Below are 800 nucleotides of genomic sequence, written 5' to 3' on the forward strand. Positions count from 1 at the left end.
TGCCGCGACTCAAGAGCGGCTCCACGGTGTCTTGTGTCCCGCAGCAGCAGCATGCGGTGCGTGCCGTCAGCGCAGCTGAAGAGATCTGCGTTCAAATGCAAGCATAGGCTTAAGCTTGCCGCATAGCACCGGCAAAAGTAATTACCATGAATGTGTCCGGGGGAAATAGTAAGGAGATATTTGAATTATTTACTAATAAACTAGTGTTTTCTGAGTCCGTGTCGCAAGGATGAAGTTGCCGATCCTGACTCGCCATCTCCTCAGAGAGAAGAAGCCTTTAGAGAGAAGTGCATCTTTACGGATTATGATTATAATGAAAGAGTTTTTGTTTTTGATTTGTTTTATTTCGTTAAGTAGTTAAAAGCTTTCTATATATATATTTATCATGTCGGTGAGGCATGTATTCGCTGAGTTTTGGTTCATTTTGTGAAGCGTGCCTGTTCAAGAGAGACGGCAGAAAGCGCATAATGTTTGTTCTTTATTTTAAAAAAGCACAACGTTTTGTTGATATTGTGAGTTCACACAAATAAAAGTAGACCCTTTACAGTTACGAATGATGTATTACTCTTACCTTTATGAGTAAAAATGACGGCGTATCCACTGAAAAAAATGCAAGTGATCGTGCTGGCGCCTCCATGTTCTGCAAAGCACACTTTAGCTTGCACTCTCCGCTAGTGCTGTGTTCAAAATATCGATACGACGATGTATCGTCACAGAGATTTGACGATACGAGCATCGATACAGCTGGCCCTGTATCGATATTGTGGCACGTGTGCAGCAGTGGACCACGCTTAATTTGT

The sequence above is a fragment of the Sinocyclocheilus anshuiensis genome, unplaced genomic scaffold, assembly GCF_001515605.1.
Source record: "Sinocyclocheilus anshuiensis isolate Anshui unplaced genomic scaffold, SAMN03320099.WGS_v1.1 scaffold1112, whole genome shotgun sequence".
Classification (NCBI taxonomy): Eukaryota; Metazoa; Chordata; class Actinopteri; order Cypriniformes; family Cyprinidae; genus Sinocyclocheilus; species Sinocyclocheilus anshuiensis.